This window comes from Eptatretus burgeri, chromosome 7 (genome assembly GCF_056783735.1).
Source record: "Eptatretus burgeri isolate ZD-2024b chromosome 7, Ebu_testis_v1, whole genome shotgun sequence".
NCBI lineage: Eukaryota > Metazoa > Chordata > Myxini > Myxiniformes > Myxinidae > Eptatretus > Eptatretus burgeri.
This window is the reverse complement of record NC_140967.1, coordinates 72,877,775-72,890,274: the sequence shown is the minus strand read 5'-3', so window position 1 is coordinate 72,890,274 and position 12,500 is coordinate 72,877,775. Positions and strand designations below refer to the sequence as shown.

The 12,500-nt window shown below is 42.9% G+C and overlaps 2 long non-coding RNA genes across 3 annotated transcripts in view; one reads left to right on the top strand and one right to left on the bottom strand.

Moving 5' to 3' along the window:
- Positions 1-12,500, bottom strand: part of LOC147023529 (uncharacterized) — a 267,038-nt gene that overhangs the window by 141,975 nt on the left and 112,563 nt on the right. The gene's annotated exons all lie outside the window — the stretch shown is intronic.
- Positions 11,083-12,500, top strand: part of LOC147023530 (uncharacterized) — an 84,877-nt gene continuing 83,459 nt past the window's right edge. The window contains exon 1 of the long non-coding RNA XR_015060256.1: positions 11,083-11,267. This is a non-coding gene — a long non-coding RNA (uncharacterized LOC147023530). The remainder of the gene's footprint in view (positions 11,268-12,500) is intronic.

Here is a 12,500-nt window from a genome sequence, read left to right as displayed (position 1 = left end):
ACTTGATAATAAACATCAGACTACATCATACAATAAGACAAACAAACATGTCTTTTTTTTTTTTACATTTTATTCATCTTAAAAAATCTCCCAAATAGAGTCTTTGATAATACCATGTGGGCAAACGGATTTGTCCAAGCCTCTATTGAATAGTATTGTTATATACCTCGAGATAGAGATACGGAAGAGCAGAAGTGAAACGTGGTGAACATCATTATATCGATCAACGAGAAGGAATGCTTCAGAAAAAATATCATTTTAAAATGCCATTTATTATGAAGGATAATTCTGGTGTGTTGCACATCACGAAAAACAATACATGACAAGTTGCGTTATGATGTTATCATGAAAACGTATCACTGATGTTAGCTGAGTTCGCATTGTTTATGACACCAGTCGCGAGGTGTTGGGATGAGGGACACCAAATGTGTGCCTATACCAAAATATTGTACATAAAAGACAAATGAAAACTATAACATATACTTCATAAGGTTGGAAATACACTATGACAATACTTTACATGGAGTTTGATAAATGATCACACCAGATGGTGCTCTCGCTGGTACATTTCAGTGACAATGAACACAAAAATTCCTTGCAATAAAGTTGAAGAATTTATCAATAATTCGATTTGTGAATGTAATGGATGTTCGTTGTTCTCATTGGTAATCACTAGAATGTGCAGACACAGTGAATTACAGAGACAGGTGTATAAACAGAATAATTGAAAAGGCAAACAAAACAATAAACATTCTGATTGGTTACATATAATAAGCACTATCAGGAAGACATAATGAAAATGCGAACTCAGCTGACCTTGACCTTTGACCTAATTGGACCCAAAGGTTAATGGGGTCATCCAAGGTTCATTACCCACCTGTGGATACAATTTGACAGTGTTTGAGCCAGCCGTTTTCCCGTAAAGTTGTATTTTCGTAACCATGTTTTCGTTTTAATGGAAAATTTGTAATTTTGACTGATAACCATGACCCCCAAAACTTCGGACCTTACCGATCTTCACAAATATTCATTTTTCACTATAGGAATGGGTAGGATTATAAGTGACAAATAGAATAAGGTTCACTATAAGCTTAGTTTGAAGTAAATCAGATCATTTTTGACGAAGTTATGAGCGAAAAACGATTTTGATCTTTTTGTGACCTTGACCTTGACCTTGACCTTTGATCCAATTGGACCCAAAAGTCAATGGGGTCGTCCAAGGTTCATTGTCCACCTGTGGATTAAATTTGATAGTGTTTGCTAAAGCCGTTTTGCCGTAAAGTTTCTAACAGACAGACAGACAAACAAACAAACAGACAAACAAACCGGACGATTACAATATCTTGCTCCCTCCCTCGGGGGTCGGGATAATAATTGGAATATTAAACCAAAAGCACTTTCAAGGGATTTCCATGAACTCTTAAGGATCTGTCTTTATGTATAATCAATAATCAGTGTGACCCCCGTTTCGCCTTGAGAACTGCCTCAACTTCATTTGGGATTGATTCAATTAGTTTATGGATTATGTTTGAATCAATCTTTTCCCAACAGTGTTGTAATGCACTCCAGAGCATAGTCAGACTGTCCACATAAATTCTATCTTTCTCTCAAATGTATTCACCCTTCATTTATCATGTTCGGACAAAGCGACAATCAATAATAAATATAATCAACTACAACGGCACTGGAGAGCACATACCTCGGCCAGGCTGAACAGTTTACATTTTGTATCCCACTAATATGCCGGATCTGTATCTGGACCTCAACCAAAATCTAATCAGCTTATTTTTGTCACCCACCGAACTCATCCAACAAGTTCCATCCAAATCCATCCATAATTGTTTGAGATAGCATGCTATATATAATTTTTGGTCCTATCTTTCGATGGTGAAGAATCACTTCGAGATTAAAAAAAACACTTTTGTATCCAGATCTGGATCGTCACCAAAATCGAAACAATTGGCCGTTGTCCCACACCAAACTATCCACTAAGTTTCGTCCAAATCCATCCATCACTCTTTGAGGTATCTTGTGATATGTGTATATATATATATATATATATATATATATATATACATATACATATATATACATATACATGTATATATATATATATATATATATATATATATATATATATATATATTTTTTTTTTTTGAGGCCTTCACCTCACAATGGTGAAGAATCACTTTAAACTTTCTCGTATTCGGATCTGGATCTTCACCAAAATCGAATCACTTCGTTGTTGTCACACATCCAACCTGTCCACCAAGTTTTGTCTGAATCCATCGATAACTTTTGAGACATCTTGTTCACAGACAAACAGACAGACAAAGATGGGTGAAAACATATTATCCATCCATCTTCAGTGGTAATTGAAGAATATGGATACACCAGTGTAAAAGCCCATCAAAAATGAAGGGTTGGAATTATGTTATTCAAAATATTCAAGGAGACTGGAACAATTGATGTTTTGTACGAAGAAAAAGCATTATTTTAAAACACTACATTTAAATATGTGATCCGATGTTATTTATCTTCTTAAACCTTTCGTTTTGACGAAACAGCCTTGTGAGCATGCCAAAGTCCGAAGCCTCGGCCGAGCGACAGGTCAGGTCAGGTCAGGTATGGGAGCATGCGCCAGAGCAGCGCTTCGCTGCGTCCACTTTCCGCCGATACTCCAGGGGCCTCTGTCTGGCCATCCCCCAGGCAGATGCCTGGCCCATCCCCATCTCCTTGAGATGCCGATCAACCTGCTGCAACCACGAGGCACGTGGTCGGCACATTGGCCTCCTCCACTCACGAGACTCCCTCGCTGAGAGAATCTGGTGAGCAGGGTCAGCGTCAGGAAAACGAGCCACATGTCCACACAGCCGCAGCTGACTCTCACGGACCATGCGGAAACAAATCTCATTTGAGTTTCACTCAGCAACCGCTCGTTGGACACAAAGTCCGACCAGCAATAGCCAAGGATTCTCCGAAGAGACGTGTTACCAAAGGAATTAAGTCACCATCTCAGATCCTTGGTCAGAGTCTAAGTCTCACATCCATAGAGGAAGACTGGAAGCACCAAGGACCTGAAGGCTCGGACTTTCATCCTCCCGCACAGGTACCGGCAGCGCCACATCCCATTATCCAGTGAATCCATGACTCCCCATGCCCGACCCAGACGTCTATTGACCTCTGACTCAAAGTCAGCAGAGACATGAATATCACTGCCAAGGAAAGTGAATCTCTCCACGACCTCAACATCCTCACCACAAACAGGCACAGACAGGACAGCAGCATCCAAGATGTCATTGAAAGCCTGGATCTTAGTTTTGACCCAGGAAACCCGTAATCCCAGCGGCTCGGACTCCTCATTCAGCACCTCGAGGGCCCCCAAAAGGATATCTAAAGTCTCTGCAAAGATGACTGCATCATCTGCGAAATCAAGGTCAGAGATCTTGACATTCCCAAACGATGCACCGCAGCTTGATCTCTCCTACATCCTCCCCAGAATCCAGTCCATACAAGTGCTGAAAAGTGTGGGGGCCAGATCACACCCCTGACGAACTCCAGTAACAACTGGAAATAAGTCAGAGATGGTACCACCACATCTCACAGCACTCTCAGTACCAGAGTAGAGTTCAGACATCAGATCGATCAGTTTTGGTGGCACCCCACGAACACCAAGAATCCTCCAGAGGGCATCCCGATTCACTGAATCGAATGCTTTATAGAGATCAACATAAGCTGCAAGCAGCCCCTGCTGAAGCTCTCATCTGCATTCGGTGAGAAACCGAAGAGCAAGGATACGGTCAATCGTTGACCTCTTTGGTGTAAAGCCTGACTGCTCTGGACGCTGATGCTCATGCAGATGGTGGTGAACCATATCAAGAATTATCCGAGCAAAGACCTTGCCCGGCACTGAGAGCAGCATCACCCCTCGGTAGTTGTTGCAGTCTTGGCGATCACCCTTCCCTTTACAGAGAGGGACAACAAGGCCCCTCTTCCAGTCGGTTGGGATGATGCCTGTGTTCCAGGCAGAGCACTGAACTGCATGCAATGACACGAGTGCAGAATTTCCACCAGCCTTGAGAAGTTCAGCATGGATGCCACAGATCCCTGGAGCTTTACCCCATTTCAACCGGTTCACCGCAGCCTGTTTCCACAAGCGAAGGTGGACCACAGTTGATTGTAGGGTCAGCAACAGTTATTGATACACCCCTGACATCCAACTCAACAGCTGGTGGATGAGCCTGGTACAACCGCTCAAAGTAACCGGCCCAATGGGCCTTCACTTCGGATTCCTCTGTCAATAGCCTACCACCCTCTGCTCTAACTGCAGTACACCGAGGGATGGGCTTGGATGAACGTAATGCGCGAATTCCCCTGTAAGCAGGACAAGAATCATTTGACCACAGGTGATGCTCTACCCCCTCATAGATCCCTCGCACATAGGCCTCCTTGTCCACCCTTAGCGCACGTACAGTTTTATGCCTCAGCTCCCTGAACAGCTCAGCTCCACCATTCAGCTTGGCCCTGCGACTGTTCAGTGGCATCCAGTGTCCCTTGAGAGAAAAATCCAGTGTCCCTTCTTCGCCCTCTGGTGAGTTCCAAGACATCCACTGGCAACATCAAGGACGGTGGTCTTGAAGGCACTCCACAACTCTTCAGGACCTCCCAAAGCACCCAGACCCCCCAAATCTCCACTCAGCTTGTTTGCAAACTCCTCAGCTTCCCTCTCATCCTTGAGCTTGCCAACATCCAGCCCAGGCTGGGATGGTACCATTCTCCTGGATTTAAGGTGCAACTTAAGAGTTGCTACAACAAGCCGGTGGCCCGATTTGAGGAACTGAGCACTCCGGTGGACCCTGCAGTTCTGGATCATCCTCCAACGACCGTCAATGAGGACATGGTCAATCTCCTTTGCCACACCGCCAGTGTTGGAATACTAAGTCCAGCGATGAGCTTGTGGGTGCTGAAACCATGAACCAGCCACCCTAAGTCCATGACTTATTGCAAAGTCAAGGAACTTAGTGCTATTCTGCTTCATAGTTCCTGACCCATGGGGACCAACACACCTCATAACCATCCCTATCAGTTCCAGTCGATGCATTGAAATCCCCCAAGACCAGAAGAGTATCTCGACTGGGGCACTGATCAACCACAGACTCGAGCGTGGCGTAGAACGTGTCCTTCACAGTGAGATCACTCGCCTCAGTCGGAGCATAAACAGAGACCAGGGAAATGACACCTAAGGAGTGACGAATCCTTTGTCTCATAATACGCTCGTTGACCGGTGTTTCCTCAATTATCATTGGAATCAGTTTATTGTACACAGCAACACAACTCCTTGGGCATGGCAACCGTCAGAGCGACCAGACCCATAATAGGTGTAACCACCCACCATTATCTCGCCGCAATACGTCTCCGAACCTTAGAGAGTGTGCAATACCGATGTCCAAACGTCCAAACGCTTGAGCTCAGATGATAACAGAGACAGGTGATCATCCTCTCTTAAGGATAGGACATTCCAGGCACCCACCGAAGGGTCCGCCTCAGGCTAACCCAAGGAGACCGCCGTCTGGTGGACGACAGCGACCGGTGTGCATATATCTTATTTATTTATTGGACATCCTCCAGATGTCACCTCCTTGTGCCTCGTATTTCTTGTTATTATCAAAACATTTCTGCACACCGCCCTTGAGGCTCAGTTTGAAAATCACCGTCTACATTTCCAATGGAAGAGACACAATTACTCTTCATTTAAAAATGTTTTTCAAGTATTTTTTTTATCCTGAAAAAAATAGACCGTAGTAAATATACAGTCGTGTTAAAAGATTGTCCTTTAAAACTCTTCTCAAAATGTCCTTCTGAAGGGGGACAGATAAATACACAAATACACACTGTTTTATGTTGGTATATATTTTCAATATTTTGATATTTCTTATTGCAGATGTATATATTCCTCATGCCATTATCTCAACCTGATGAGATCACGGCTGTGAGTGGCTGAATATTATTGCCATTGCAACCACCTTGGTAACTTGGCTTCTGTACAAAATTTTTTTTTCACGTTCAAGATTTATCTTTCACATTACTCAGACGTATTCCTCATACGACCCAAAAGGTGGGTCACCTGGAGTACCAGCTCTTTCTTACTGTTCTTCATATTCCGTTAAGTTTTGTGTTCTCGTTCTTCCACGAGCCTCGAGTTTGTAAGCAAAATATCGGCAGATGAAACAGGTGAGGCTTCATCAATCACCTTGTAATTTAAAATCACCTTCTGGAATAAAATCTCCATTTCAAGTTTCAACAAGCATTGACTGTAATTCATCCTTTTAACTGCAAGTCAATGAAAATGGCATTTTAATTGACATTGGTTATTGTTATACATTCACTGGAGTTAAGAGCAACAATCAAGGCTTCCAAGCAGTCGCACGTGATGTTGAAGGAAGGGACTACGAGTCAACTTCAGATTTTGCCTTTTCGAAACCGGCATCACGACCAAGCTATGAAAAGCTGATTTTCTTGCCAGAACAGGAATTATTGCTATGGTCAAGTCACGAACGTGGCCAATATCTGTGTTTTGCTTCTCTCATTTCATTGCGTAACAAATAAATTCAGTAATTTTTTTAGTTTGTTGTTTGTTTTTTTTTACAAGATCTAAGGCTTGTTGTGGAGCTGCCAAATACATATCTCACACACATGAACATATAGATCAATACAGAAGACAACATAGGACTGTCAGACGAGACAAACACGGCCACTAAGTTGGGGGAAGTTCCATCACTTCCCGGGGCACTCTGAGAACCAGTGACGACACAACAATGGCACCGCATTTCTCACCACATTCAAGGGGAATTTCCTAATTTCCTCCTCCCAATGGATGCAAAACTATGGGGATTGTCCATGGCATTATCCTTTTAAATACTGAACTTCAAGCAAGGAAGCAGTATGTACCATTTTCAAGTCTTTGGTACGACTCAGTTTGAACAGCCAAACTCCCAGGCTCAGATCGGATGCTCTAACCATAACACCACAGAGTCTGGTAATTGGTGGCATTGATGGTTTACCCACATTCAAAAAGTCCCAAATGAATGAAACCATTAAGGTCCCTAAACACTAATGCTATTCGCTTTCCAGCTAATGGAATAAGCTGAAATATTTTGGTAGATTGGACCAACAACAACTCCACTCCATGCTTGCTTTCTTGAACACTGACGTGAAGTTATGGACGCATGACTAATTGAATGATATACCATAATCTATTACAGAGCGTTGGTTCCGCCAAAGCAGTTTCGTAAGCAACGGTCATGGTGGAAGGATGAGCAGTTTGCCATCCCTCTACCAGCAGGAGTTATGGCAGGAATTTTGAATTTGTCCAGAGTGTCGGCGATAGCTCGCCTACTCCTACCAATCAATGCCGGCAGACCAGATGCCCAGTTTAATGTCCACCTGAGGGACAGCACACATATTGATGAATCACCCTGCCTGTGAAGCACTAGGATGACAGTTTATAGCTGGGTTGGGATTCAAAACCAGGATTGACAGCTTAGAGGTGAGTGTGTATACCTGTAGGCCATCCTGCCAACCAATGGATCAATAGATCTCATTAAATATCACAATTTATTGCTCAACTCTTCTTCCATCTGGTAGCATTCCAGAAGGTCTTTGCAATGTACAAAAAAGTTTCCTTATCAAATGTGAGGTGCTTTGCTAACGATCTTATTGAACACAAAGTACAGAGAATGAACGATTGCTTCTACACTTCCCACACTGGCATCTGATGCATCCACAATTCCACATTTAATAAGCCGGCGATTCTCCAAAATTAGTTGTTGAAAACGTTTGATGTTTGCTTGAGTGATATCAGTTGGTTGCATGTGAGAATTCCCAAGATCAATCCCAAATTCACAGCCATTTTAGTTAATTCGCTGCGCTACTGTTCAGACAGCTACATGAAAGAGATGCATCACCAAATTCTGGAAACAATCTTAATCTCTGTTAGTTTGATGTTCTCTCTTTCACAAGGAATTTAATGATATGCCTCTGTTGCACAACACGCGTGACTATGATAACCACCATTTTGGTGTTCCCTCAAATGCTTTGAACACCAGTGATGTCCATTCCTGCATAACTTACTCAGGGTAGACAATATCATTGCACATAATTTAAGCCTTAAACTATTATTTTTACATTTTCTTCAATAAAATACACACAGAGAACTTTGGCACAGGAGGAAGCCATTCGGCCCATCATGCCTGCACTGCTCCAACTGCAGCATCCATCAACCCATCCACACACTAGCTACCTACCATTCTTGCCAATATCCTGGTATCTCTCGATCTCCAACGCATCCAGGTACCCATCCAATTTCAATGTAAACATATCCACCCCCTCCACTGCCACTACATTTCCGGGGAGACCATTCCATGCATTATCCACTTTCCGACTGAAAGATCTCTGCCTTAAAACTATCCTAATTCTCATCTTCTTCACCCTCAGGCTCTGACCACTGATCCTAAGACTGTCCACTCTGCTGAAAACCTGCACTGCACCTATCTTGTCCATACCCTTCATTATCTTAAACATCTCAATCAAAACCCCTTGTAATCACCTCCTTTCTCATGTAAAAAGTCCTGTCTCCTTCAAACGTTCCTCATAGCTTAGTCTAGCTTGGCCTGGAATCAATCTTGTAGCTCTGGGCTGCACCTGCTTTGTGGCAGCCATGTCCTTCCTCAGATGTGGTGACCAAAACTGAACACAATATTATAAACGAGGCCTCACTAAATTCAGACAGTGTCAAAGGTTCAGATCAACCTTGAACCACCCTTGCAATATAATTGTTTGCAATTGCATTAATTTTTGTAACGCAAATCTAGGCTCATGGATGAGCTGAAATAGAGGAGGTGCATTGATTGGTTGTTTAATGAAAGGAAAATGTATATATTTTGTATAGGTGTACTTGGAAGGAGAAGGACAAAAAAAAAAACACTTCACTTGAGGAAAGGAAAAACAGAGGATAATCTAAGAGATAAAGGAAGCTAACAGAGTGTGGAAAGAGTATGAAGTAAGGAGAGTTTATGTAGGAGAGGTATGAAGAATATAATATTGGGGGGGGGGGGGGCAGTACAAATTTGCCATCAATACCTTCAAGAGAGGTGTGTGTGTGTGTGTGTGTGTGTGTGTGTGTGTGTGTGTGTGTGTGTGTGTGTGTGTGTGTGTCGCCATTTTTCTCAGAGATGACTGAACGGAACTTCGTCAAAATTCCAGAGGTTCAGGAGTGAGTGCTGAGGAGTGTTTTAGGTAAAAGAAAATTGGAAAAAAAAACTTGGAATATTTTGGGGATTTATTTTTATTTTTAAATATTTTAAAAATCACTCTAGTATCATGCCTTTGTTTTTTAATTTAATTTAAAATCACATAAGGGAAGTGTTTTCGGTCCTCAGAAAAAAAAAACAGACCAGGCAATACCAGGCAATGCCGATTTGCATAAATAAGTAAATATCCCCAATACATAAATTAAAGTTGTTGTGCAAATGTAGTGCAAACAAAAAAAGAGGTCATGAAGGACAAAAATGCAGAATGAAAAAAAAAATTGTCCGGCATTTAAAAGGTCATTGTTCATTCCCTTCCCTGGCAGCTTGAGATTGCATCTGCACACACACGTGCACATTGCACTTTGGTGGTGCAACCCCAGGAAAACAAAACCGATGGGTGATAATGGCTTGACAGTTGGTGGTAGTTGGTGCGTTCGACCCAAATTAACCTAGCAGTGCATGTTTCGAGCCTGTATATGCCTAGTTTGACCTCCTCCCACCCCAGCAACCCTTTGCTATCAAACCTTGCCCCTGACCCACAAAACCCTGGCGTCCGGACGTTTTGCTGCCTCCACCACTTAGTTGACTGGAGTGAATTCTCCTTTGGCAAGATGTGACAGAAGAGTCGATCCAGAAGTCCCCATTTGGGGATTTGAATCCCACGGTAAAGCACACAGCGTCAAATCGCGTGCCGCCGGTTGGACATCTGGCCATTAGACGTAATGTCAGGGCGGGTGGCACGTAGCTTTAATTTCCTCTCTTTGTGCTTTGTGAGCATAGTTATTGACCCAAAACCAGATAAACTTGTTTTTCATACATGGCAGAAATGTGAGTATGTGATGTGCAAACCTGCCGAGCAGCCAGGTGGCTTTAATTATTCTCGTCTCGCCCACCATTCCCTGATGTTGGAAAAATGTTGAAAATGTTTCGAAGTTAATTGTTCCTGCTACCAAAGAGAGCAGAACACATTCCATTATCAGTTTCAGCAAATAAATAAACAATGATGAGGAAATGATTCAGGAATAAAATGCGGGAGTACTTTCAGCATTCAACAATACTACTTCAGGAAGGCAAAAGACAATGTATGAAGAAATTGCAATTTATGAGTTTGTGTCAGCGATAAGGGATAATGGCAGACTCCTATAGAGCTATCCGTAACTTTTTCCCAACAATGGCTGCAGGAGTATAAGGGTTGAAAGGTGGAGGCAAACACTTTTGTTTTTGGTCATGAGGTGAAACGGAACCGACAGAAGCCATATTCACGACGGCCGGGTGACCTAGTACGATAAACATCTGCCTTCTAACATTTCCTCAATGAGGTTGAGCCTTCTGCAGCTCTCGATCTCTATAGCTGCCAGCATGGACAGTAGGCCTCAGGCTCTGAAACGTATGTGCAAACGTACTACAATAATAGCAGCTCTCTATGCACCACATTTCCCCGCTCCCAAGGCTTGTTTTTAGGTGATAAGATCGGAGCGCCTCGTATGCACCCCAACCCACCTCTGCACTCCCTTTGCTCTGTTGCTGCCATTCTTATCAGCTCGGTATTTCTTCTCCCACCACAGTGCTTTCTTCCCCATAAATTGTAAAGCGTGGTGAAAAATGGACTGCACATGGAGTTTCGGGGATGCACAATGGCCCCGAGCACTTTTTTTCTGAAAGCCCCTGCGGCTATAGCCTTTTGAGGGCCACATCCGCTACCACTTCCAACGACCGCCTATCTTGGCAGGCTGTCCATTTATCGAGACTGAAGGAACACTGTTGCACTGTGTCCGCTGTCAATGTGGGGAAACATGATGTGCCCAATGCCAGGCCCAAGTGGAATCTTTGCTCATATTTTCTTTGCCACATCACAACAAGAAGTTATTTTTTGTAAAATGTTGAAGTCTCGGTGTATTCTCAACTTACTGGCTGCCTAAAGTCTGCCTGGGGCAGAGAGAGGACTTGGAAGACAAGGAGGTAGATGTCATGTTTCCCATTTACTTTGTAGTTATCTCAATGGAATATGAACATGTAACTTGCATAGTCGTCCAACTTTCATTCTTGAAGTTGTAAAGGATGTAAAAAAAATTCGTGCATTTACATTGAATGAAATTTAAATGATTGGTGTGTGCTTTCAATTTTAGTTGAACAAATAAGAAAATGTTTATGGGTGAGAAAACTTTTAGCTTTTCAACAAATGTGAATTTGCAAAAGGAATATACTGAGCAGTTATTGCTAACCACAGGGCCCCAGCTGCAGGTGCATGTTTGCCCAAAGTCATTTAACCCATCGACATTTTATTTCTCCTTCAATCGACTTGCAAGGCATTCTTCATGAAGGGACCCGAGCAAAATGAATCCCACCATGATGATGCTGTAACGTGTATGGGTCTTGGTGGACTGCATATGTGCCAGGCTAAATTGCCCCAGGATTACGGGGCGATCTGATAGGATGACTTCAAACCGAGAGGCGCGAACGATCACGCGACTGGTTTGTGTCGAAAGCAGGTGGTTCTTTGCTATGCGAGCAGGATCTTCCGGCCAAAGAAGTCAAGCAAAGATGGTAGTTTCAGGAACTTCAAGCGATTCAATAATGATGGAACACTCAGTGATAACAGTTCAGAAAATACTAAGACGCGCAGAACGACGGGCCCAAATCATGATTGAGCACTCTTATAGTGTGTTTTGGTTCTTTTTACTTTCATACTTTTACTTGTGTCCTTCAGTCGCCCACCCACTTGCAGGCAGCCAGCAGCTGCATCACTCTCTGCTGATCTGTAATTGATTTGTTGCTCTTCTGTTAAATGTGTACATGGACCACCTCTCCTCCCCCCCTCCCCCAAAATCAGTACTCCTCCATAGGTTGATTAAAAACAACAAGGAGTCTGAGGTTGAGCTTGAGGTTCTCAATGTGTGGTTTATTGGTATGATTGAATCTATACATTAACTCGATGGTATTCATGGAATACTTACCCCGCACAGTCTTGAGAAGGACTTGGTGTGAGCCAACTCTTCTGGCCGCAAATGTGTAATTGCATCTATCTACACTTCTGAGGTCAATGTGTACAAACTATACTTTGCAATGACTTATGAATGTACTCGAGAGCATACTTTTCAAAGTAGCTATTATTCTCGTTCGAGTGTTTTCATAACTACCAAAGCTGATAAAGACGTCGAATAGATCGATAAACTATAAATTGGGAGATGGTTA